The sequence below is a fragment of the Papio anubis genome, chromosome 8 (assembly GCF_008728515.1).
Source record: "Papio anubis isolate 15944 chromosome 8, Panubis1.0, whole genome shotgun sequence".
Classification (NCBI taxonomy): Eukaryota; Metazoa; Chordata; class Mammalia; order Primates; family Cercopithecidae; genus Papio; species Papio anubis.
Window position 1 is genome coordinate 119996026 of NC_044983.1, and position 27312 is coordinate 120023337.

Sequence of the window (27312 nt, forward strand, 5' to 3'; positions counted from 1 at the left end):
CAGTACCAGCCATGGAGAAAAAGACAAGACCCTCCCTGAAGAACTTGCTAATTCATCTGAGCGGCTCAGAAACAGGAAAAATTCACTGAGCCTGGGTTATCCTGATCCCCAGACTCGAGGACCCAGTGACATCCTGTTTTTGCTGGGTTCTCGCTTTCATATCTCATAGTTGCCAGGTGTGCCCTCCTAGAAGAAGGCTTTTGGGTCCTCTCCCACACCCCAGGCTTCCTTAGAGGCAGGGGTGGGCCAGCCCTTGTCTGTCAGAGAGCCCAGTTGTGTCCATTTTCTTCTCCCTAAAGGATTTTCACTCTCCAACTTCAAAACTCAGTTCCAAGGCCAACTCTCCCCTTGGAAACCTTCTCCTGGGTAGATTCACCCATTTCAACCACCCCAGGGTTTTCCCTTCTCCTAATCCTCCCTGTTTACTCAGAATCATAAACTGTTTAATAATTGGATGGGACTCAGTAAACATTTACTCCAACTTCTTAGCCAGTAGAGAAATGTCTTCTTTATTTATTTTGAGATGGAGTCTCGCTCTGTTGCCCAAGCTGGAGTGCAATGGCACAATCTTGGGTCACTGCAACCTCCGCCTTCCAGGTTCAAGTGATTCTCCAGCCTCAACCTCCTGAGTAGCTGGGACTACAGGTGCATACCACCATGCCTGGCTAATTTTTTTTTGTATTTTTAGTAGAGACAGGGTTTCACCATGTTGGCCAGACTGCTCTCAAACTCCTGACCTCAAGTGAGCCACCTGCCTCAGCCTCCCAAAGTGCTAGGATTACAGGAATAAGCCATCACGCCCAGCTGAGGAATGTCTTCTATACATTAATAATACCCAACAGAAATACAAAACAAGCCACAATGTATAAGCCACATGAGTCATTTAAAAATTTCTAAAGGTCACAGTCACGTAAAAAGAAACAGGTGAGGAGTTGGAGACTAGCCTGGCCGACCTGGTAAAACCCTGTCTCTACTAAAAACACAAAAATTAGCTGGGCGTGGTGGCAGGCACCTGTAATCCCAGCTACCTGGGAAGCTGAGGCAGGAGAATCACTTGAACCCGGGAAGCAGAGGTTGCAGTGAGCCGAGATTGCGGCATTGCACCCCAGCCTGGGCGACAGAGTGAGACTCCATCTCAAAAAAAAAAAAAAAAAAAGAAAAGAAAAGAAAAGGAACAGGTGAAAATAGTTTTAATAGTCCATTTTATTTAACCCAACAACATATGCATAGTATTGTCATTTCAATATGAAACCAACACAAAAATTATTAACAACATAATATCTTTTCTTCATTCTAAGTCTTTGAAATCCAGTGCGTCTTTTCTACTGGAAAACACATCTCGGTTTGGACCAGTCACATTTCAGGTGCTCAACAGCAATAGGTAGCCAGTGGCTACAGGATGGGACGAGGCAGTTCTATATCCACTGTCTGCTGGAATTCCTACGGCACCTTCAAACAAGGAAAACACAGTTCCTTCCTACGAAGAGAGCACGTTAGTATGTCAGTTAGCAAAGGCTACCGTGGTTCAGAAACAGAATGTATGCAGGAGTCCCAGGTTTGCCTGTGAACTCAATAGACCAGGATCCTTAGGACTTAAAGAGATTGTAACTCTCAGACAAAACAGACAAGAAGACTGAGACCCAGAAAACAAGCAAATTACCTGAAGTCACATAGATCAGCAGTAGCAGAGGAAGGTCTAGATGCCGAATAGGGGTTTCTTTAGATACGAAATACCTCACACACACACACACACGCACACACACACGCACACACACACACAAACACATGCAGGCACACACACAAATGCACACACACACAAACACACACACAATTTGGTCACCACTCTGTGAAGTCAATGCCTAATTTAAGATTAAGATTGTTGCAGAAAATGACACAACTCTGCTTCCTCCAAATAAGACCCAAATTTCTGAGATCTAGAAAATTCAGTCTCACCAATTCAGTCTCATGTTCCCTTTCCCATCCTTAGCTGAGATAAAAGGAATGGCATCCCAAAAAATGAAAAGAAGGAGGATAATCACAGGCATGCCAAAGCACACCACTTAAATAGCAGTAAAGTATAAAATTCACAAAATAGCCTGTAAGTACAATTCCCATAGTAGCCTGTAAGAACAGCCATCAAGAGCAATTCTAAAGAGTGACCCCACTGAGTCTGCTTTAACGAATATCCACCTAAAATGCTCTGAAGCTCTTTTTTCACTAACCTATCGTCAACCCACAATAGGTTATCATCACCTCTGTGATCTTATTTACACTGCCACTTGAAATGGCAGTGAATTCTCTGCCTCACCTGCATTCCAAGTTATCTGTCTATTGCAGGGTGCCTTTCAAAGGTCATTGATTATTTAAATCCCAAACATATTCACTTCTGTGGTCAGACACACGGGGGCTGGCCTGGAATGCCCGGATAGGGCACAGGAGCTAGGCAGATGGGAGAGAAACTAAGGAAGGAATTCAGAAAGATGAATCTGATTTAAAAAGCCCAGACCAACCAATTCCTGTGCCAACAAGAGGGTAGCGTGGCAGCCCTCTGAGGGGTGACAATTGGTTGGGGACAGTACAGGAAGTCATCAGCTCAAAGTTATGCCTAAATGCAGTGTGTGGTTTAGTCCATCATGTTGAAATAAAATAGCTAATAACTTTTCATATATTATGTCTTCTGTAACATTTTATTCATTACAACTATGTTGGCATATCACCAGAGAAAGGATCATATTTGCTAACTTACAAAAAACAAGCCAGGCATGGTGACTCACACCTGTAATCCCAGCACTTTAGGAGGCCAAGGCAGGTGGATCACCTGAGGCCAGGAGTTCGAGACCAGCCTGACCAACATGGTGAAACCCCATCTCTACTAAAAATACAAAAATTAGCCAGGTGTGGTGGCATGTGTCTGTAATCCCAGCTACTCGGGAGGCTGAGGCAGGAGAATCACTTGAACCTGGAAGGCTGAGGTTGCAGTGAACTGAGATCACGCCAGTGAGCTCCAGCCTGGGTGACAGAGCGAGAGTCCATCTCAAAAACACAAAACAAAACAAAACACACACACACACACACACAAATAAAAAAATAAAACAGGCCTTCATAACACTTACTTTGTATAAAAATATCTCCCTTTCCCCCCTAGGATATACAAGCATGTGTGACTTTCTTTGAGGCTGCTGGGAGATGCCTATAATCAACAGAACTACTAGACATAAATCCCATTCAACAGATGCTGGAAACTTTAACTCACTGATCCCCTCCATGCCCATCAGGAAGCAGCTAGACATTCCGGTTGCAGGAAAAGGCCTCCTTCCTATCATAGACTCCCATCACAAAAAAGTCACAGAACAGCCACTTCTTGGGTTATTTACATTCCAGAGCTCCTGCTAGACGGATGCTTCTAGAAACCTCTTACTGCTACCCCACACGAGGGTAATGAGGTGTATCATCGTCACTGACCTGCAGCTGTGGAAGGAGTAAGTTCCTCAAGCCTCAACTCCAAAGAAAGGAAGGACAGGCCTGAAGCGCTCCTGATGATAGTTGCTGATACAATCCTGAGGGTGAGAATCTTCGCTAAATGAATTACTAACCTATAGTTAAATGTTTCACCATCTTTGCTCATCCAGTGTTCATTTAAATGAAACGGATCATTAGCAAAGAAACAATTCCCTGGTATGCAAAGCATCCCAGAAGCACATGTTCCCATCCACTCTCTCCACCTCTGCCACTTTCCATGGTGAGAGGACTTTCTGAAAATGTGGGGCACATTAACGAGTTCTATAGCAGAGAAGTTCTTCCTCACTCCTCAAAGATCAGGAGAAATGATCAATCAAAATTCTGGAGAATTTTAAGAAAAACAAGAGTTTCATGAAGTATAAACATTGAAAGGTTCACACTAGACCACATGAAGTATGAAGTATATCCTTATGCCAAGAACACCAGAAAGTCAACAACACTGACCTAACCCAGTGTAATCGCTACTAGAAGGTGACCTTGACCAGCTGGGTACATTTCTGGGTCTCAGCCATGTTACCAACAAGGGAGGGTGTAACTCACACGACTATCTGACAAGCATAATGTAATGTACCTATTAGTAAACGTTATAAGCTATGTGCACAGCCCTTTAGAGTTTCCTTACATTCCTCATCAGCCCTGTTAAGTATCTTCTGTCTACTTTAGCAAAGAACCACCTGAGGTTCAGACAATTTCAATAACTTGCCCAAGTAGCACAATAGGGTACTGGGCTCTAGTTTTCCAATGCCGAAACTTCTAACTAATTTAATAATTTAATATTTCTTTAATATCAAAGGCACTCTATTCTTAATCATAAAACCACTGCGCAAATGAAGCACTTCTCCACCTTCTCTTTTCTGCTCTCCAGCCCCCTAAACAGCAGAACAGAACACGGATTGGAAAATGATGTATAGATGAGAGTTTTGATAACTGCAGGTGCCCTGTGGCTGCAACTGCTGTCAGGGCTCAGGCCCAGGCTTGGGGACCTGCTGGGCAGGCCTGCCAGGAGCCCTGCCTGGTGCACAAACCAAGTGTGCTGACCGTCCCAGGGGAGCTTTGTTCTCAAAGTCATTGCAAATGACTCTAAGAAACAACATGTTAGATGCTGACTCTGTTGCAACAGTTAGTGGTCAAAGACAATGCACTTCTGGCATCTTCGGTTTAGACTTCCCCTGGCTAGGCCTGGAGGTACACAGGGAGCCCAAGAGCACAGAGAGTCAGATACGCCCTTCCTCATCCCAGCAGAACAGGGAGGGGTTGCCACAGTGGCCTCCACACAGGTGAGAGCGATCAGAATCAACACAACTCAACAGATATTCATCTGGCACCACGCCATGTGCAGGAGCGCAGACTTGCTCTGCAAAAGTCAAAGATGAAGACGAAAGCTTTCTGTCTTTTTACCACCAGCTGCCTGGGAGATAAATACTCTTAAACCACATCCATAATACAAGTTGGAGAGAGATGTGTGCAATGACAGTGGCACATATAAAGCACCGTGGGACGACTGAACCCGAGCAATGCTACTTACTGATTGGGGAGAGAAAGAGGGATGGGAGGATGTGGGAGAAAGGGTAGCATCTCAGCTGGTCCTTGAAGCATCAGACAGAGACCAGAGGGAACCACATTCCAAGAGGGAAACTGTAGACAAAGGCAACAGTAAAGAGTGTGTTCCCAGGATAGTGTGTCCAGAGTTTAGGGGAACAGAAGCTAGAAAGGTGTGTCTATGACAAATGGTGAAATGCTCAAAGGTAAAAACCCACTTAGGAGGCTGAACTTCAGCAGGCAGAAGAAAATAAAATCTTTGAACTTGGAATGATATAATCAGAAGAAGAAAAAAACCTAATGTGTCTTAAGCATTGAATCTGACTGTGTTAAGTCCTTTTTCATGCACTATTGAATTTCCTATCTCTTTTATCTTAAGAGATAGACCCTGTTTTCCAGGAGAAGAAACTCCGACTCACTAACTTGTCCAACATTACACAGCTTAAGTAGTGGGGCCAGAATACTTGAACTCAAAACCAACTAACTCTTTTTTTTAAGGAAGAGAAAATCAGCTATGGAGAACTGGCAAGGAGGACAGGTGTAGAGCTAGGGAGACCAGCTTGCAAAATAAAGTTCTTAAGAGCAGCTAAATGAGCCTGAATCCATTCATAGGAGGAAAACAAGCACACAAAAGCATCAAGGCATTTGAGTAAAAAGTATGATCTGTCTAAATTGCTACCAAAAGGACAATGAGCCGGGGCCTTTTTTTTTTTTTTTTTTTAAATGAACATGAAGGCTGGGCACGGTGGCTCAAGCCTGTAATCCCAGCACTTTGGCAGGCTAAGACAGGCAGATCACTTGAGGCCAGGAGTTCAAGACCAGCCTGGCCAACATGGTGAAACCCTGTATCTACTAAAAATATTAATACAAAAATTAGCCACGTGTGGTGGTGAATGCCTGCAGTCTCAGCTACTCAGGAGGCTGAGGCAGGAGAATTGCTTGAACCCAGAAGGTGGAGGTTGCAGTGAGCCAAGGTCACACCACTGCATTCCAGCCTGAGCAAAAGAGTGAATGAGACTCCATCTCAAGAAGAAAAAAAAAGAAAAAAAAAGAAAAAGAAAATGGAGTTGTTCCTTCAGAGCCACCCCTGAAGTATCCCAACTGCAGGCAACATGGGGATAGAGGAAGACGTTAAATGACACTATGAGGGTACAACCAACCAAGTCCAGAATGCAGAAAATTCTATAGGACAAAGGACCCAGTAAATGGCATTTTTACAAAAACAGGAAGGCTGTTATAAATTAGATTAAAATAAATTTAAGCAGCGTATCAACTAAATGCAAGACATTTGAGTCAACTGGGAAAACGGAATCTAGACTAATGATGTGAATGAATGAGTGTTAATTTTGTTAGAAGTGGTCATGGTATTGTGGTTATGGGTTGGTTTTGTTGTTGTTTTTAGGTCTAATCTGTTAGCAGAGCCCATGCATCCACGTATATGGGTGAAATACTAACTGCCTGCACTTTGCTTTACAGTACTGCAGGACACAAAAAGGGGTTGAGCTGGGGGGCAACATGTCTGAAAATAAGAATAGCAGAAAGTTGACGGTTACTGAAGCTGGGTAATGGGGTAAGTGGGGGTTCACCATAGTATTGTCCTTTTTGTGTGTGTGTTTAAAACTTCCCATAATGAAGTTTTAAAAATGAAGCCACAAAAAATGAAATGGAAATTTTCTTTCCTTTTTTCTCAACACATGTGTTATTAAAGGCAGAGTCAGCAAAAAAAAAAAAAAAAAAAAAAAGGACACACATTACTTAGTCACAGATGGGTGTGAACAGAAGTTACTTTCCTCTGCACTGAGCAGAAACAGAGGGCATGACATGAAGACTCAGCAGCAACACTGTGACAGACAGGGTTCTGGGGTTGGCTCCAGGCCCACTGCACATACATAGTAGACAAGGGTAGGTTCACATGGTCCTTACCAAGTCCAAATTCAACCAGGATACAGGGACCTTCTGAGGGTACACAGTGCCCCCAGGCATCTACCTCCCTACAAAAAGCATGAGGCTCTCAGCTCACATACGCATTATTGGCCCATTTCAAGCTGTTAGATTAGAGCAAGCTTTACAAAATGAAGTCCCATTCCATCTGCTGTGGACTAAGTGTATGTGTCCTCCCCCAAAATTCTCATGTTGAAATCCTACTCCCCACTGTGATGGTATTTAGAAGTGAGCCTTTGGGAGGTAATTAGGTCATGAGAGTGGAACCTTCATAAATGGGATTAGTGCACTTATAAGAAAAGACATGAGAATGATGATCTCTCCCTCCACCATGTGAGGATATAGCAAGAAAGCAGCTGTCTACAAACCAGAATGAGGGCCCTCACCAGGAGCCAAATGAACCAGTGTATTAGTCTGTTCTCACACTGCTATAAAGAAATACCTGAGACTGAGTGATATTATTTGGCTCTGTCCCCGCCCAAATCTCACCTTGAATTGTAGCTTCCATAATTCTCATGCATTGTGGGAAGGACCAGGTGGGAGGTAACTGAATCATGGGGGTGGTTTCCCCTATACTGTTATCGTGATAGTGAATAAGACTTATGAGATCTGATGTTCTGATATGCAGTTTCCTGTCTTGCTTGGCTCTCATTCTCTCTTGCCTGCTGCCATGTAAGATGTGCCTTTCATCTTCTGCCATGATTGTGAGGCCTCCCCAGCCACGTGGAACTGTGAGTCCATTAAACCTCTCTTTCTTTATAAATTACCCAATCTCAGGTATGTCTTTATCAGCAGCATGAAAACAGACTAATACACTGGATAGTTTATAAAGAAAAGAGGTTTAATTGTGCAGTTCCACAGGCTGTACAGGAAGCACAGCAGCTTCTGCTTCTGGGGAGGTCTCAGGGAATGTTTACTCATGGCTGAAGGCAAAGAGGGAGCCAGGAGCTTCACATGGCTGGAGCAGGAGGGAGAGACAGAAGGGGGAGGTACCACACACTTCTAAACAACCAGAGCTCCTGAGAACTCACTCACCATCAACCAGAACAGCAGCAAGGCACCAAGGGGGAAATCCACCCCCATGGTCCAATCACCTCTCACCAGGTGCCATCTCCAACACCGGGGATTACAATTCGACATGAGATTTGGGCAGGGACACAGATCCAGACCATATTAGCCAGCACCTCGATCTTGGACTTCCCAGCCTCCAAAGCTGTGAGAAATAAATTTCTGTTGTTTGCGCCATCCAGGCTACGGGTTTTTCTTTTAGGAGCCTGAACTAAGGCATCATATCTTTGCATTATTTCAAATGCATCTGAACAAAACCGCAGCAATTTTGAACTTTGTTTTAAAGGATACCTCTTAATACTAACCTGCCAACTGAACTCAGTAAGCAATTCCTTTGCAAGAACTTAACACTAGTTAAGAACCTGAGATATAACTAGAATCATGAATGATTCGATGAAATGAATAACGCACAATAAAAAGTGCATTATTAAAGTCTCCTTCTGCCCTGTTTAGAACAATGAGGGGACTTTAAATAATTAAATAATAATAGCTAAATGGTATCAATTACCATAGCAATTTAGGAGTTCAAATTCTGTGTATATAAGAATTTATAGTTTATTAAGTTTTTCTCCATGACACTCAATCTATTTCTGTGACTTGCATCTCGGAAATTATGTGTATATAGGGTATGCCTTTAGCTGATAATATTTCAGAAGGTTGCCCTTTAAATAAAGTGAAACACTTAGATTGAAACACATGAATGGCCACTCTAGGCTAATTCCAGAAAAGCAACCTAAAAAATCACATGGAGCTGCTCAGCTCATTTCTCAGGAGATTACAGGCTAAGAATTATGATTTGGCCCCTACTGGCAAGCAGTAATACATTTAAACTGTATTGGTCCACTGGCTAAATTTTAAAGTCCTCAGAAATTCTTGGGAGGAAACAGACCAGATACGATTGTTGTCGCATCCAAGGGAACCATGTAACGTGCCTGGCGTTCACCCTGGGTTCTCTACTCAAGTGCATTGATGGGCCAACACCTGGGCCGCTCCGCTCCCACCTGGGTAACATGAAGATAGCAATAAATGCAGTGGCTATTCGTAAGAAGCAATTACTTCAGGCAGTGAGGGCTAGCCCAGCCCAGAATTAGAGTCCAAATACAACAACAAAATAGAAATAAATAACATGTACACAAAATGGTAAGGAATCATCTCTCTTCCTGACTCTCTCTCTTACTCCTAAAACCAGACCTTGTGATTCAGTTCCCATGGAACTTGAACTTGAATAAGAGCCACAGAGTATTAGAAGTAGTCTCTCTTTTCACATAGTGAAATGTACCACCCCCCAGAAACATGGCAGGTGGGATGGCCACTCAGTGGATCTCAAAGCCACACAGCTGTCCCGAGGATATGCCTGGACTTCAAGACAGTACACATGTGTACATTTCAGAAATGAACTTTCAAAAGCCCTTCTCTGGCTCTGAGCTCAGTTGTAGGAGATGAAAAAGCATTCGGCGGCCCAGAGTCAGGAATCAGAAAAGCACAAACAACCATTTGAATGATCTGGAATAGGCTGTGCCACAAAGACAGGGGCCTTTCGAAAGGAGCAGCACTTTAACCAAAAGAAAGTAAACAAGGGCGGGTGGGGGCAAGGAACCAATGGCACTAGTTTATAATTAGAAGGTATATTTTGGTATTTAGAAAGTTGCCCACGCGCATGGACACACACACACACACACCCCCTCAAGCTGAAGGGTGGAGGCAAGATCAAGGGGATAAATCAACAAGGTTTCCTACACAACAGCACAGATCACTAACCCACGCCTCCAACAGAAGAGGAAGTTCCTTGTTTAGAGCATTAACTCTCCCTCCCACTTGCTGGGGCTGAGATGCCTCCCACTACACACCAAACATGAGGCTCCCGCTTAGTGGAGGAATCAGAGCAGCCACAATATTTCTACGAAGCTTGTTCTAAATGTACGTGATATCAACGTTCTAAAATTCTGAATGTGGTACAGCTTTCATGCTAGCGCAGTATGGAAACGCCCCTCAACTCTCCCATGCCTCTCTTCCTCCTGGGTGCCCTGTGATACTCTGGTTCTCCTCTCTACTAAGCAGCCTGGTCCAGGGTCCTCCCACAAGAGCAAAGGATGAGGGACTTGTGCCCCAAGGGCCAGGTGGAACACACATACACACCCTCCCACGCACACATTCACACACACACAATTTGGATCACACTGTATCCTCTGACAGTAGTCACCTCTTGGCCCTGAAGCCATCTTCAATCGACAGAGAAAATGGAACAGTCAGTGAACAGTAAATCTAGACCCAGGCCGGGTGCGGTGGCTCACACCTGTAATCCCAGCACTTTGGGAGGCCGAGGCAGGCGGATCACAAGGTCAGGAGATCGAGACCATACTGGCTAACACGGTGAAACCCTCTCTCTGCTAAAAAATACAAAAAATTAGCCAGGCGAGGTGGCGGGCGCATGTAAGTCCCAGCTACTCGGGAGGCTGAGGCAGGAGAATGGCGTGAACCTGGGAAGCAGAGCTTGCAGTGAGTCGATATCGCGCCACTGCACCCCAGCCTGGGCGACAGAGCAAGACTCCCTCTGAAAAAAAAAACAACAGACCCACCCACCAGTAAGATGCCAGAGGGCAGTGGGATGAGTTTGATCATTAAAAAGTTTATCACTCAGAACCTTCATCCTTGGAGGAAAGGGTTTCAGGAACAATAGCTCACTAACACATGCAGGTTTTAAGAAATAATGTTTATCATCTTTTTCCAAAATGAAAGGATAACCTGAAAAGTAAAAAGCTTGGGAAAATGGTACCCATATACCTACTACCCAGAAACAACACCAACATTAGACATGTCCCTTTATTTCCTTCTAGGTTTTTTTTTTTTTTCTGTAAACCAATGAATTTTTACTAACAATTCACGCCTGCACAACCTGATTATTACAGGATCTAGACAAAGAGCAAGTTCATGAGCCATGTTTTCCATCAAAGCACTAGCTCTTAGAAACAGAAGCTACGATTGTCTCAGGCTAACACAAAAGGAGCCCTGCAGCTGGGAAGATACGTGTGACCATCAGCTTGAACACTGGACAGGCCACAGGGTCAGGTAGTGGAGTCCTAGCCACGCCAAACATGCAAGCACTGCTGTGAGAGGCACAAAGCAGAGCCTCCCCAGCCCAGGTGAGGGGTGGCAAGGCTTCCTTCCTGGTCAGCCGCCCCCTACAAACACCACCCCTCAAAGGCCGGGGCTAGCAAGGAACATGGGAAGTCCAATCAGCACTGTACCATAAAGGATTTCCATATTTCCCACAACCCACCATAGCTGTGAGCTTGCTCACAGTTTGCTCAGCATACATTCAGGACCTGTTACACACATCTGTCTGCATTTCTTGTTTTTTTTTGAGACAGAGTCTCACTCTGTCACCCAGGCTGGGGTGCGGTGGCGTGATCTCAATTCACTGCAAGCTCCACCTCCTGGGTTCACACCATTCTCCTGCCTCAGCTTCCCGTGTAGCTGGGACTACAGGCGCCCACCACCACGCCCGGCTAATTGTTTTGTATTTTTAGTAGAGACAGGGTTTCACCGTGTTAGCCAGGATGGTCTCAATCTCCTGACATCGTGATCCACCCGCCTCGGCCTCCCAAAGTGCTGGGATTACAGGCGTGAGCCACCGCGCCCGGCCCTGTCTGCATTTCTGACTCCCCTTAGACTATGATATTTGTAAAGTATGAGTGCCATGCTCCATTCATCTTCATGTCCTTTGTGTCTAGCAGATAAGAGAGGCTCAAGATGGCTCACACCCATCCATGAACACCAAGGAAGTGGCCAGCTTCAGGTTCTTTCTAGATTAAAGAGAAAGGGAAATGATCCAGCCCAGTCTTGTCCCAAGCTCAGCTCTTTAGTCTGAAAGTTAATGGGAAAGGCAGGGGTGGCATGTTAGATCTATTGATCCTATCTGTTACAATGTTCCAGGGGCCCCTGTTTGGTGAGCTATGTTCAATTTTTGGGAAAGGGGACAACGTCAATGCTATAATTCCGGGTGCCTCACACCACTCAGAAAGACCATAATCCAATGACAACTGAGAATGAATAGAAGCCCGTCTGGTTTCTGGGCATCCTACACAATTAGGGTCCCTCCACCACGGCTCTAGGAGCACCAAGAATAGTGATATGAATGTATTCCAGGGTCTGGCACACGGTAGTCAATAAATATTTCTGAATTAAAAAAATACTGTATGCCAAACACAGCACAGGACACCAAGAGAGGCCTCAGTCTCTGCTACCTGGAAGCTTTTCCATCTAACACAGTGGTTCTCTGTCTAGGGCGTCCATCACAATTACCTGGAGAGCCTTTCCCCAATACTCACGATCCAGGCTCTGCCCCAGGCCTCCTGACGCACCCTCCGAAGACAGGGTCTAGACATACGTACGGTCAAACAGCTACCCAAGTGATTCTGAGGTAAACTTCCACATTGAAGAATCCCTGCTCCAGAGAGTAAACGAAAGCTAGTATTTATTATATTTGTAAATATTGGGGGGAGATGGGAGACTAAGGCAGTAATGCTTTTTTATTTGTAAGTACCAAGACTTCCCTCCCTGCCCTCCCACAGGTTAAATTTTAAAGTCCTCAGAAATTCTCGGGAGGAAACAGACCAGGTACAATTGTCGTCGTATCCAAGGGGACCATGGAACATACCTTGCAGTCAGATAAAGCTCACGGAAATCAAGGGCAATGACCTAACAGGCCAAGGGACTGAGAGACATGACCGCGAGCCTTTCCTGATTGTTTTCTCTGGGTAACCAAGGGACAGCTGCTGTCCTTTAGCCAGGCGAAGACACTGGATATCAGACTCTGGGCCCCACTGCCTGCCCCAGGCTGAAACCTCCTTCAGGGATGCTGTGCCAAGAGCTGCCTGGCTGGGTTCTGGAGCCGAAATGGGCAGCCTGTACTTAGCCTGCACTCGGACACCTGCACACGTGTCTCTTTAGGAAAGAGGGAGCACCAGCAGCGTGGCCAGACACTCCCTTTTGGGCTTAAGTTTTTCCTGAGGCTGCCTGCTAAACCTCATGCTAAGACAGACAGACAGACTGGCAGACACACATACATGTCCACAGCCTTGGAGCCCCTTTGCTCAAGGAGGCTTCCCATAGACACCTTGGCAAAGACCTACATACGAAGCCAAGGACACGTGTCCTCTGGAGGACAACCCCTGTACTCACTCGGCCCTCCCATCCGCCTCCCTCAAACCAGAAGCCTCTGAGGCCAGTTAGGAAACCCAGCTTCAGCATGCACCATCAGCCCAGAACCCCCGCCCGCCCAATCCATGCTGCCCCCAAGGTCAAGAGTAGAACCGTCCCACCTCCCCTCTCTCCCCACACTCTTTAAAGCAGCAGATTCTGTGAATTTTCCTTTTCCCTTTCTTGGCTCCCCTGCATATGTGGCTCCTTATTCCTCTACTTAGAAAAGCCGTCCTCCTCTCTCCTCCCCTGCGGACCCTTCAAGTATCAGCTTTTGATATTTTGCCCCTCTGTCCATTCCTGTGTGCTTCTGTAAATAGCCTCCTACGGGAAAGCACAGTGAATACGAAGATGAGTAAGATGTGGTCCCATTCCTCAGGGAGGGCGGAGACACACACACAGACAGAAAGGACAGGAAACGCCATGAGAGAGAAAAGCCTAGGGCATCACGGAGCACAGAGAGGAAGCACAGATCACAGGGGCTCCTCAGGAGATGACACCCCAGTTTGAGTCTAAACACCCGGGATGAACTGGTGCTGGCCCAGTGGTGTCTGCAAAGGAGAAATAAAGCAAAGCACAGCACAGAAGTAACCTGTGCCCAGGTCAGTGAGAAGACACTTCAGCAGGAGGAGCAGATGAGGCCCAGGTGGAGAACCCCAGGAGAGAGCGACTGGACTGGCAGGCAGAAGCCAGCGCCTGCAGGGCCACCTCCTCTCCAGTCCTTGGGGGTGCCACCCACGGTTCTGCTGGGCTGTTCCCAGGGGTGATTTCATGGCTCAGAACCACAGGCATAAGTTCAACCTGTCATCATGGGGCAGCCAAGCCAATGGTCCTAATTAAAGTCTCCTGAGACACAGGCGTGGCCATCTCCTTCCAGCCAGGCCCGTCTCTAGATAAATGCTCCTTTACCACAGTGCCAGAGGCTGCTTCTCCAAGTAGCTTCCCACTGGCCTTTAATTTAGTAGCACTCAAGCATTCTAGTCTGAACCCAAGCATTTCTGGTTACAAAATGTCTCTCTAATCGTTGGGAGTGTGTAGACCAGAGTTCAGGAGCACACAAGATTAGAAGCCATACTGTAAAATTGAGCCCTTCATTTCCCCTTAGGTTTTAAATAGGCATATGAACACTTGGTCATATTATACCTAAAAGCATACACACTCACAGCCTCTGGTAACATAGAATTACAGGCAACAGGGCTCTCATGTGTCAGGAGACCCCTCTAGTCTAAAATAGCAAAATCTGCAACAGGAGCACTTGACTAGTAGCTTTTGCTTACATCAAGTCACAGTTGCTTCGCCTGTTTCCTTCTACATAAACACTACCACCGTCACCACCAACATCCTCATCATCAAATATAGTGAGCAACTGCTACGCATCTGGCACTGTTCACAGTAACATTAGGAAGGAGACTATTCTATTTCCTTGATTCTAAGACCAATCCTAGAATCCATTTTACAGTTAATCCTTTTCCCCCAACATGGTAACACCTCTGAAAGGCACATAGTTCAGTTGGCAGGACTTTTTTTTGCTCCCTTAGTGCTACATAAATGAAAGGTGCAGCTAAATTGATAGTTCTTGGATTTGAGGAAATAAGCATTTTTTATCCCCATCTTATTAATATGAACACTAAGTGTGGAGAGGGTAAATAACTTGCTGTAATACAAATGTTTGTACCAGATAATCTGGTCAGTAACCAGCACTTAAACTATTTGAACATGTCTATAATAAGAAGCAGGGCTGCCTTCCAATGTTGAAACAAAAATTATTCCTGCTGTGTCTAAGGCATTTCTATCTTTGGAATTCTTTAAAGATTTATTTGCTCAATTCGATAGTCTGTTCAGTGGCTAATTCTATTTTTCTCCTCGATTCATTCCACAGGCACTGCCTTCTCTCCTTTTTCCATCTCCACAGACCTGAGTTCATAACATTTCATCCACAGTTCACCCACTCACTCAATCTCACCTTTGGGCCCCTGGTTACTTTGTCTTCATCCCAATTCTCCGTACTCTTTCAGGAAGACTTTGGTGATTTCCGCTTGGCTTTTCTCCTCTCTTCTGCTTTCTCCTGGCCTCTCACAGGGCCCTGGCTTGGCCAGGATGATCTCAGACAGTCTAGCTATAAAAAATCTGACCCCTAAACCCGGGCACAGTGGCTCATGCCTATAATCCCAGGACTTTGGAGGGCCGAGGCGAGCGGATCACCTGAGGTTGGGAGTTTGAGACCAGCCTGACCAACATGGAGAAACCCTGTCTCTACTAAAAACACAAAATTAGCGGGGCGTGGTGGCGCATGCCTGTAATCCAAGCTACTCAGGAGAGGCAGGAGAACCGTTTGAACCCAGGAGATGGAGGTTGCGGTGAGCCGAGATCGTGCCACTATACTTCCGCCTGGGCAATGAGAGTGAAAAAAAAAAAAAAAAAAAAAAAAAACTGGCCCCCAGAGACAGTCTACAGTGTTGAAATTCCACTCTACTGCTGATGAGTCTCATGATTTTAGGTAAGTTACTAAACCTAGCTGTGGTCTCCATTGCTTCATCCCTAAAATATTAGACCCTATTTCACAAGCTGTTGTGAGAATTCAGAGATAACACACATACTAATACAATGTGCTCATTAGCACCCAGCACACAGTAAATGCTCAATAGTCTCACTGCATGATAACATCCTGCTTATCTGTGTACAGTCTCCATTAAACCCATCTCACTGGGGCGGGGAGTGGATCATATTTCCTAGCAGAGTCCCAGGACAAGAACTGTGGCTAGCTCACAAGAGCTGAAGAAACTGTTGAATCAATGAATAAATGGACGCATGACTATGTGTAACACATGCAAGGCACTGTGCTCAGGAACACAAGGGCAAGGCGGCCATGCAAACTATCAACTCTAATACAAATGCTAAATAGATGTTCTGGTAATGTGCTGTACAAGCACGATAGAGGGAAAAATTAACTCTGACAGGAAAGTGCACTGAAGAAAAATACTGATGGAAACACAGGAACAAAGACAAAGGAACAAAGATATAAGAGAAAACGGCACAAATATAAAACAAAGAGGCTTAGAATGTATAGTCTAGCATGGGCATTCAGCTAAGTTCACCATCGGGATCCACAGACCCCTTGAAATTGAATGGAAAACTGAGTGAACATGTACCTTTCTAGGGAGGCAGTCCATAGCTGTCTGTTCCTTGAAGGGGTCTGAGGTCCAAAAAGATGAAGGGCCCCTGTGATAGGGTGTTGGTCATGGGATAGGGAGGGCGGCGGGAGAATGAGGAGGGGTCATCAGTGCAGAGTGAGCCCAGCCGGCGGAGGGTTAGAATGCCAGTCAGCAGATGGTGAGCTTCATCACGTGACCATTAATGGGGGTCCTGGGGGGTTTTCAAACAGGGGAGAGGGGTGATCAGATCTGAACTAAGGAAAGAAAATCCATCAGCAGTAGGGACAGGAGCAGGTCAATGGAGGAGTTTAGGGGGAGAGTTGAAGAAGCCAGTGAGAATAAGGACAGAAATTAAAGTTCCCATTTAAGAAGCAGGGAAGAGTCCAAATGAACCCAAGACAAATCTAGTCTCGCTAGCTGTATAAAAAGAAGAGAAGAACAGACCTGAGAAGCAGGCTGGGATTCAGGTGGAGGAGAGAGGAGATGGCTACGCCCTGGGTTTCCCCCTATCTTAGGATTTGATTTGAGATGGTGAGTTTGAGGAGAAGGCATGACCCTTACGGGGAGGCACTCTCCCCAGGGGATGCGGGGCTCACCAGGAGATCAGGTCCGGAGCTGTGTGTGGATTCTGACACCCTCTCAGGGCAACTGTGGAAGGGCGACATGTTTCTGAGAGAAGGCCAAGACAGAGATTCCAAGAGCGCCAACAGGGGAAAGAAAATGAAAATTCCAGTAAAGACAACCAAGAAGGAACAGCCACAGAGACAGGAGGCAAACTAGGAACTGGAAGCCCCTGAGGCTGATGGGGGGAAACCCTCATGGTGGTCAAGGCGTACAGTGATAAGAGAAAACACAGCAAGATGAGCCCGGAGAAGGGGCGACTGAACTCTGCAACGTCCACAGTGAGATTTTCAGCAGAATCACACAGCAAACCTCATTAGTTCAGGGTCTCATTCAACATTAGGGACAGATCAAGGATGAGGCCTAAGTTCATTTAGAAAATGCGTTTTTGCAGATAGCACCAACTAACATAATAGGTTCTTAGGAGACGTCTTAAACGTTTAAGACCACAAACTCTCTTATGATATGGTAGAACACGAGACACATGGAGCCAAAACCCCTGGGTTCAAATCTCAGCTCTTTTAAGGGGTTGTGGGGGTGCTGGCGGTTTAACAGGTACAGAGTGTCAGTTTGAGAAGACGAAAATGTTCTGGAGATGGACGGTGCTGGTGGCTGCACAACAGTGTGAATGTGCTTAATGCCACTGAATTATCCACGTAGAAATGGTTAAAAAGATAACTTTGATGTTATGTATATTTTACCACACACACGCACAAAAATAACAATAGGCCAGGCGCGGTGGCTCACGCCTGTAATCCCAGCACTTTGGGAGGCCGAGGCGGGCGTTTCGCCTGAGGCTGGGAGTTCGAGACCATCCTGACCAACATGGCGAAACCCTACTTCTACTAAAAATACAAAATTAACTGGGCATAGTGGTGCACGCCTGTAATCCCAGCTACTCAGGAGGCTAAAGTGGAAGAATCGCTTGAACCCGGGAAGCAAAGGTTGCAGTGAGCTGAGATCACAGCATTGAACTCCAGCCTGAGCAACAGAAGTGAAACTCCGTCTCAAAAAAATAAATAAATAAATAAATAAACAAATAAATAAATGACAACAACTCTAGGAGGAGGTATTATTATCATTTCAGACACATGAGGAAACTGGGACTTAAAAAGGATCCATAGCTGGTGAAGTCAAACAGCTACTGTGCTCCGAGCTAAGATTCAAAGTCACCGAGCAGCCAGGCACAGTGGTTCACACCTGTAATCCCAGCAGTTTGGGAGGCCGGGGTGGGAGGATCGCTTGAGCCCAGGAGTTCAAGACCAGCCTGGGCAATATGGTGAGACCCTGTCACTATAAGAAAATTAGCCAGGCATGGTTGGGCATGGTGGCTCACGCCTGTAATCCCAGCACTTTGGGAGGCCAGGGTGAGAGGATCGCTTGGGCCCAGGAGTTCAAGACCAGCCTGGGCAATATGGCAAGACCCTTTCTCTATTTAAAAAAAAAAAAAAAATTAGCCAGACATGGTGGTGTGTGCCTGTAGTCCCAGCTACTAGGGCAGGGCAACCGGTTGGGGGACCCCTGAGGTGGGAAGATCACCTGAGTTCAGAGGGTCGAGGCTGCAGTGAGTCATGATCGCGCCACTGCACTCCAGCCTGGGGGACACCACCCTGTCTCAAAACAAAAACAAAAACAAAATAAGTCTCCAAGGCTTTCACCTCCACTGCTGGGCTTTCTAAAACCAAGATGTCAACAGGCCCGGCCAGCAACTGAGGCGGACACAGCGCAAACGGCCACAGGTGTGGGCTAGAGGAAGGTGGTGATTCGCTTTTTGTTTTCTCACAGGCACAATCAGTTCCACGTGCCCCGTCTTGTTAGGCATGTTCTGTTCAGGCCCTAACCCTACCAGTGCATTCAAAGAGAGTGATGCTGTGGACAGGAGATGTCACCAGATCTGCTTCATCCAGCAGACACAAAGCCAGGTTTCCACACCTCAGCTCACATCTACGGCGGGAATTCATACTGTCCTAGCTCCATTTGAAAACCCCCCTTTCTCGTTCATGCCCCTACCAGCTCCACAAGTGAACTCCTCCCTCCCTGTCATCATAGCTGGCTAAAAACTTCCCAGTAGCCCCTCTGGGTCAGGATGGAAAACAGACCTACAAGGTCAACTTAGCACATACCCCCGACACTCTTCAACAGCATGCCAGACTCGGTGATTAGGAAGGGAAAATCCATACCTCTGAATGGGACCGGAAAAGAAAAATGAAATGGCATCAGCAGTTAGCCAAAATGAAGACCTCAGTGGGTTTGGTCACCCATCAAAAAGCTGACCTATATGCAGAAGCCAAACTCCATTCTTGGCTGTATCGACAGGATCTCACCCCAAACAAGCTTTTGCCCAGCAAATTCCACAAAGCTTATCAAGGTTTGACTCCCTTTGTTCCCATGAAGTGCAAAACACCACCTTCTTGTACACAGGGGCCCTTTCCCACACATTAGTTTACCTTCAATGATGTCCTACATGTAGCCGGTCCCCAAAGCTGTGGAATGAACACAAACTTCACTGTTTAGACAGATATTCTGATTGTATCTGGCTTTTAAACTTTTATTACAAAGCAGGTTGATTGCCACTGACTTCATTTTGTTCCACTTGAGGTGCTGAGCAAAAGACGGATCTCTCAGTAAATACCAGCCACAAAATAAGACTCCCCTACCACCTACACACACCAAAAGCACAATCCTCAGAAAAGCATGATCGCATGGTGCAATTAGAGAAGATTTCAGCCCCACGGCTTTGGATTCTATTTTCTGGATAAATAATTACTCATTTTCTAATTAAACAAACAATCAGTAGAAAGCACAGCCTGCGAAACCGCGTAGGTGTCCACCGTCTCCGCTCTGCTGAGATAGTGCGACAAATGATGCTAACTCGGGGGTGAACAAGACGTACTTGGCTCCTACTGTTTGCACAAACTGATACAACCACACAGCCCAGCATTTACAGTACAGCTCACTCCAAACATGAAATGGACACCTTTAATGATTGACATCCCAAATAAGAAAACAGTTCCTTTAGATGAAGGCCAGATTTCTTGGACTTGGGGAAAAAAAGAGAGCCGGCCAGTGAATATACTGAAGGTAATTTTGTTTATTTTTGGGTTTGTTTTGTAGGACCACTGCAGAAGGTCCCAGCCAAAACTGAGTCAAAGACAGTGACCTACATATTTCTGGCTGCTTTCTACTAACGTTCAGTGTCTTTGTCTGTATATGTTCAGGGACACAAAGCAAAGCAATGACCTTTATAGATCGTGTGCTAAAATCTGCTGGTTCCATTTGGCTAAGCAAAGTTAACGTTTACTCTTTTGAGTTTATACTGGTAAAAGAAAGTGGACAGCTAGAGAACACTAGAGGAATCTCCCCACACTAGATAAAGGCAGATGGTACACGCGTCTTGCTCCTGCTCTACTAATAGCATCCAAATATCTCTGCAGTAGGATGTGTCTGCAAGCACAGGCTATTTTAACATTCATTCATGTAAATTTCTTATTCATTTCATTCACTCAATAAATATTTACTGCGCGCCAGGTACTATGGATACAGAGAACATAAAACAAAGTGCTGCCCTCATGGAGCTTACATGCTAGTGGGAGGGTGGAAACAGGCAAAACGAGTCATGAAAACAAGTAACAATTTCATAGAATTCTAAGTGCCATAAAATACTGCCAAGGAACAGAAAGGATAAATGGGGTGTGCAGTGGGAGGAGGATGGGGTATTTTGCTGGCCAGTCAGAAAAGCCCTCCTGAGGTTATATTTGAGCTGAAACCACACAAAGATCGCAGAAGAGCAACCAGAGGGAACAGCAAATATAGTGATCCTGGGATGGAAAGGAATTTGGCCAATATGGTGGAGCAAACAAAAGGGACCAGTGGTAGCAAAGGAGATGAGACTCAGGCAGGCAGCACCCCACACGGCGTTGCAGGCATGGTTAGGGACTCCTGACTTGGTTGTACTTGCAAAGGAGTCTCAGAAATCAATAAAAAGCTACAAATTTAAATACGAATGTATGTATGAGGTCAGCAAACATGATACGCTTAGGATTGATCATTTGAGCAACACGACTAAAAGCAAGGAAGTGAGCTTCAGATAAACACCATTTGTACAGCACCCTAGGGCTTACCACGAGCTTTCACAACATCATCTCATTTGGATGTTCAGACTGGAGCAGTGAAGTCAGAGGTTAAGGACAAGCAATAAAAAGAGCTCCTAGCTCTTAATTACTAAGAAACCAATTCATCCCGTCTCCAAAGTGGTTAAAGAGGAAAACTCCAGAGACCATAGATTAAAAGAGGTGGCTTTAGCGTTCTTCTCCCTCTGAGGACGTCAAATAATCTCTCTAAAATGGCTTAAGATGCAGAGCCCAGGAGTGCCAAAAGCCCAGCTCAACCAAAAGAAAACACAGCTACCATATTAAATATAAGACATGGGCATCCTTAATTTTCCATAGTGATTAGTCCTAATGAAGCCATAAAGATCATGGCTATGATCTTCTAGAACATTTTTTTTTTTTCCCCTGAAAAGCCTTTGCATCCCAATGCCAATAAGCTCATTGGGCCTAGATTGCTCCAATCGCTGCCTTTCTAAACTGGCCTCCCTTCCACATCCACCCTGACAGGCTAGGCTCCCTCAAATACTTTTCTCCCCATAAGATTTCTGACCTCCAAAATTTTCCCACTGAGCCCTCCTCCAGAATCAAATCCTCACCTGACCTCATGACCCGCATCAACCTTCTTTCTCCCATTGCTTCTACCCCGTTCTGCACTCCAAAGACCCGTCTCCTCACAGTCTTGCATGGGTACCAAGCTAGACACCACACCTCGAATGATGGGGCCCCTCTTGCTAGGCTGTCCTCCCTCTTTCCATCCACTTGGCGAGTCCTCGATGGCCAGGAAAGTCATGACTCTCTCAGGGATCCTTCCTTCACTAGTCTCGCCCTCCCTGGCTGCCTTCTACTCTAAAATTGCACGGCATACACAGCAACCCCCAAAGTTTCTCTAAAGGAAAGATAACTTTTCTGAAGATGACCAAAGTGGAGACGGAGTGTTCCAGGACATTCCTATTCCCACTGGGTGGCTCAAACACTGGAGAAGGATTCATGGCAAGAGCAAATTAGTTCAAGATGTCCCGATTCAAGTTTGTAAACAGTGGTTACTGGACACCTGACTTCATCTAGACAACAGAACAATACCAGACACTTAAGAACACAGCATTCTGCCCCAGGAAACACATACCGTGACCAATATCCATTTCCTTTATCAAAATAACTCAGGGAGAAGAGATTGAGAGTCTGTCCATAAACACACTATGATCAACACTATTTGTGTAGGCAAGGCAAAAGCTCAATTTTGGCCATATTCAGTGACCATCAGGAAATTTCCCAACCAATGCAACTCACACAAAGAGTGCATGTTTCCATGCATAGCAAGTACTACTCTGTGGAAGTTTTAAAAAAATCCAGCAGCGATATCCATAGAGATATCAGTTGGAACGCATGCTTCATAATTTCTAAAGGAACAATAATTAAGAATGTAATTTTTTCAGCATTTGTGAAGTACTAAGATACAGCCAGACTATAAAACATACAAAGACAGTGTTAACACGTTAATATTATTTTTGTTCACTTAAAAGTACAGAGAAGGGGCCGGGTGCAGTGGTTCACGCCTATAATCCCAAAACTTTGGGAGGCCAAGGCGGGTGGATGACTTGAGGTCAGGAGTTCGAGACCAGCCTGGCCAACACTGTGAAACCCCATCTCTACCAAAAATACAAAAATTAGCCAGGTGTGGTGGCATGTGCCTATAATCCCAGGTACTTGGGAGGCTGAAGCAGGACAATCGCTTGAACCCGGGAGACGGAGGTTGCAGTGAGCCAAGATCACACCACTGCACTCTAGCCTGGGCAACAGAGCAAGACTCTGCCTCAAAAAAAAAAAAAAAAGGGGGGGGGAAAGGGCTGGGCATGGTGGCTCATACACGTAATCCCAGCACTCTGAGAGGCTGAGGTGGGAGGACTGCTTGAACCCAGGAATTTGAGACCACCCTGGATAACATGATGAAACCTCATCTCTACAAAAAAAATTTTTAAAAAAATAGCTGGGTGTGGTGGCATGCACCCATAGTCCCAGCTACTCAGGAGGCTGAGGTGGGAGGATCTGTTGAGCCAGGAAAGGTGAAGCTGCAGTGAGCTGAGATTGTGCCACTGCATTTCAGCCTGGGCAACACAGCAACATCCCATCCTAAAATAAATACACATATGCACAGACACACACACACACACACACACACACACATATATATGGAGAAGGAGGAAGGGCATGAGGAAGAAGAAATGTGACCTCTCATTTATTCTCCAGGAAAGACAGCCAAACCCCAGGAATTGAATCTTGCAAGCCGGGAGGATTTCCTTCAGGGTCACCCCAAGCTTGCAAATGAAGTTTCCGGATGTTCTCGCTGGACTAGTGCACTACATTAGGAAGGTGAGCTGCGTTTTAAAGTGGCCCTGAAATACATGACAGCACAGGAGATACGAAGAAGGGAAAGCCACATAACATTAGATAAGATACCACACTCACTTTCACAGCAAATCTCCCTCTCAGAGAAAATCACTCCCTAGCCAGGAATGGTGGCAGGTGCCTGTAATCCCAGCTACTCGGGAGGCTGAGGCAGGAGAATCGCTTGAACCCGGGAGGTGGAGGTTGCAGTGAGCTGAGGTCACACCACTGCACTCCAGCCTGGGTGACAGAGCAAGACTCCGTCTCACAAAAAGAAAAAAAAAAAGAAAAAAAAAATCACTCTTAACGAGTGCTACCTGCACGTGGAGTAAAAGCTGGTCACGAGCACATGCATGACCCAGATGTGGTGCCAAGGGAGCCGAACCCACAGCCACCATTCCAAAATCCGGCATAAAAGTCCCCAGGGGAGGTGGAAGAGTGAGAGTTGCTCTCAGCCACTCCACCCTGTGCTATTTTAAGCACCATGACTTCATTCTTGTTTGTTCTGAAGCAGCACAGATGGGCCGCGTCAATTTATGTTACTACAAGAAGAGAAGGAGCCCCAGATTCAAAGCTGCACGTTTCTCTTGCCTTGTGTTAGGGCATCCTGAAGCTGGAACTGTGGTGTGTCGAGCAGAGGAAAGCACTATTTCTTTTTTTCCCCTTCTCTTTTTCAGAAGCCTAAGAGTATTTCACCAACATGGCCATATTTCACGGAACTAACAGCCAGATCTACCTGAAAAATGGCACAAGGTGAGTTGCTAAAAAAGCCACCGAGCCTTTGCAGCTTTGTCAGTGCCACCCAACTGTGAAATCCGTGGCCCTTGCTCCAGACACAGGAAGGGTTCTCCTCCTCAGAGAGCAGGAGACAGGGCAGGGCCAGTGATCCAAGCTGCAGCACGATGCAGGGTGGAAGGGGGCTCCAAGTCACGTCTCATCTGGCCACCTAGGAGGGCACAGGGCTTTTCCCTGAACCTTTCCAAGAAACTTAAAGAACCAGACTGTCTAAGGGGCAGGCACAGAATATATTATTTTTTTATTATTATTTTTTGAGATGGAGTCTCGCTCTGTTGCCCAGGCTGGAGTGCAGTGCCACAATCTCGGCTCACTGCAACTGGGTTTTGAATTAGGTAGAGGTGGTCATTATCGCACACTATGAATGCACTAAATGTCACTGAATTACTCACTTTAAAATGATTTTGTCTTATGTCAATTCCACTTGAATTATAAAAAACACTTCAATTATAAAATATGCATAATCTGCATCAGCGTCACTATATATGGTACACCCCACGCATTGCCAGGAGCTGTCAGCCTTGATGTACTTGGTCCGCCTCCTGCTTCAAGCAATTCTCCTGTCTCGGCCTCCCAAGTACCTGGGATTATAGGCACACGCCACCACACCCGGTAATTTTTGTAGTTTTAGTACAGACAGGGTTTTGCCATGTCGGCCAGGCTGGTTTCAAACTCCTGGCCATAGGGATCTGCCCCCCTCAGCCTCCCAAAGTGCTGGAATTACAGGCATGAGCCACCACGCCCGGCCAGATTACATTTACTAAACTTCTCCCAGGCACTGCACAATCTGGTTAAAAACTCCCAACAATCCTACGAGGTAAGTCCTCTTATCATTCTTTATTTTTTGAGTCAGAGTCTTGCTCTGCCACCCGGGTTGGAGTGCAGTGCAATGCACTGCAACCTCTGCCTCCCAGGTTTAATCAGTTCTTCTGCCTCAGCGTCCCAGGTAGCTGGGATTACAGGTGCGTGCCACCATGCCTGGCTAATTTTTGTATTTCTAGTAGAGACGGGGTTTCACCACATTGGCCTGGCTGGTCTCAAACTCTGGACCTCAGGTGATCCACCCACCTCGACCTCCCAAAATGCTGGGATTACAGGCACGAGCCACCATGTCCAGCCCTCTTAACATTCTTGCTCTTTCTATTTTGAAATAGAGAAAGCCAGCTCCAAGAAGTCAGGAAATAACAAGGCTGAACTAGCCTCCGCTTCATGGCGGGTATGTCGAGGAGCTTTGCCTGCCCTCCGAGGGGCAGACTAGAAGTTTCTCTTGGAACATTGATCCTTCACTAGTCTACCCAATGTGTCAGCCTCCCCTGCCAGCAAACGCCATGTAGAAATAATGAATAAAGATGCATGGAAAACAGGAAAACCCAAGAGCCAGTCCTACAACTGCCACTTCCCAATGACTTGGCCTTGAGCAAGTTCCATTGCCCTTGAGCTCTGTTCAGGTCGCCTGTGTGTAAAGGTGTGCTTTGTTCTCCCTCTAACAGAGGGTTGGGGACCAAGTACATCAAGGCTGACGAGTCCTGGCGATGAATAGGGTGTACCATATATAGTGACATTGATGCAGATTATGCATGTGTGTGTTTTATAATTGAAGTGAAATTGACATATGACGAAATCAATCATTTTAAAGTGAACAATTCAGAAGCATTTAGGGCATTCATAATGTGAGTAATGACTACTTAGTTCAGAAACATTTTCATTGCCCCAAAATAAAACCCCCATGGCCACTAAGCAGTCACTCCCCAATCCCTACTCTCACCAACCTCTGGCAACCTGGAATCCGCTTCCTATCTCTATGGATTTACCTATCCTGAGCATTTCCCCATAAGTGGAATTATATGATACGAGACCTCTTGTCTCTTGACTTTCACTAACACGTTTGAGGTTCATCCAAGTTGTAGCATCTGCACTTCATCCCTTTTTATGGTTGAATAATATTCCATTATGTACATACCACAATTTGTTGATCCATTCATCCAGTAACGGGCAGCTGGGATGTTTCTGCCTTTTGGTTATCGTGAATAATGTTGCTGTGAACACTCATGTAGCGGGTGACATCTTTTAAGGCACTTTCACATTTCATTCTAACAAGTATGTGAGGTAGACCCTGGTCATATGAATGGCGTTTGAGTTGTGCTTCCTTTCTCATTAATCCATCACTTTCTAATCTCACTCCACTTTTATAATAAGAAAACAGCAAAGAACTTCTAAGGCTAAGTCAGGCACATGAAGAGTTTGTGAAGGAATTAAAAGGTGTTCATTAATGATTTGATTTTTAAAAATTAATAACTCAGAATGTGTAATAGGACTGTCTCAAAACTGGACATTATTCCTAGCATGCATGGAAAATGCAAAGACGGTATTAAAGACTAAATTCTTTAAAAAGTAAAGACACTGCAGGGACGTAGAAAGAAAAATGATACAGGAGAGAACAAAAGCAAAGCTCTTCATCTCCAAATCTTTGCCATCTAATTAAGTGACCAGAACACTCAGACCTTTCTTTGAACAGAGCCATTTTTATCAAGTCAAGATTTCACGACCATCCAAAGACTTTCAGCTCAAAACCTCATGCGGACAGACGCAAATGTGAGGCAACCAGGCCAGCCTTCTGCTGCTCTGCTACAGGTCTGGCCAAATGAAAGAACGTGCTCAAATCTAAACTCAGGCAATGGAGAGTCTAATGTTGTCAATATCAATATTGTCACTGTTTGCTTCCAAGACAACTCCTCAGCAAAACAAAGAGTCTCAACTCCCTCTAGGTGCTAAGAATCTTCAAGTGTCAAGTGAAAAGGTCTCCGTTCCCTTGAATTCTTTTTAAATCCAAGGTTTGGGGCTTCAAAATCAGTATAAAGTGAGTGCAATCACAGGAGGCTACTTGAAGGGGCAAAATGCAATCTCACCTTAGGAGCCAGGCCTGCCAGACCCAGTCCCATCAATCAGCCAACCACAGGCACAAAACACACGCTGATGAAAAGGACTTG

The 27312-nt window shown here is 45.6% G+C and overlaps 1 protein-coding gene and 1 long non-coding RNA gene across 9 annotated transcripts in view; both read right to left on the reverse strand.

Moving 5' to 3' along the window:
- MTSS1 (MTSS I-BAR domain containing 1) overlaps positions 1-27312 on the reverse strand; it is a 183755-nt gene that overhangs the window by 102792 nt on the left and 53651 nt on the right. The window lies entirely within an intron of this gene.
- On the reverse strand, positions 1185-17818 carry LOC116276404. Of its 2 annotated transcripts, none has more exons than XR_004185925.1 (2): positions 16416-17818; positions 1185-1477 (listed from the first exon to the last, which is right to left on the reverse strand). It is a non-coding gene; the product is annotated as an uncharacterized LOC116276404 (long non-coding RNA). The 2 variants fall into 2 exon arrangements; XR_004185924.1 differs by lacking the exon at positions 16416-17818 and adding an exon at positions 1661-2846.